Raw genomic sequence first — 567 nt, forward strand, 5'->3', positions numbered from 1 at the left:
TTAGCAGTTTTCGAGATATTAAATGAAATCCAAATTTGTATATCTATAAATGTTAATAGTCCCGAGCTCATACAGAGATTTGATGGCTAGCTATTTTGAAACTTGGCTTTAGCCAAGTCCCAGAAAAATCGCAAAATCAAAGACACAAATTACAACTCATATTTAAGGAGAATTTTATTTTCCTTTATATACTAATATATTGTCTCTAGAGTCAATCTTCTTTATCGAAATGATGAAACACAGATCCGATCCTAAATCTCAGTCCTGGTGTGAGAGTGCCGACGTACGTTTCGGTGAAGAGTGACCATGCAAGGTCACTCACCTTCATCAGGGCACACAACTTGTTCAAATTTCTGTCATAATCCCAGGGGGTGACTATAATAATTCTCAATTCAAGTACTGGAAAAACTGTTGTAGCTCCATATTCGATATGGCAAGTATTAATTAGGATGACTCATGATAAAAGGACCTCAATTGTCCTCTATCTATGCTGGAGTCTCACAAATAAATTCGGGGACAAATAAACCTGTTGAAAATGAATATCCCAACTGCAGGAAGGAAAAATTA

Source organism: Pleurodeles waltl, chromosome 3_1 (assembly GCF_031143425.1).
Source record: "Pleurodeles waltl isolate 20211129_DDA chromosome 3_1, aPleWal1.hap1.20221129, whole genome shotgun sequence".
In the NCBI taxonomy this organism is placed as follows: Eukaryota; Metazoa; Chordata; class Amphibia; order Caudata; family Salamandridae; genus Pleurodeles; species Pleurodeles waltl.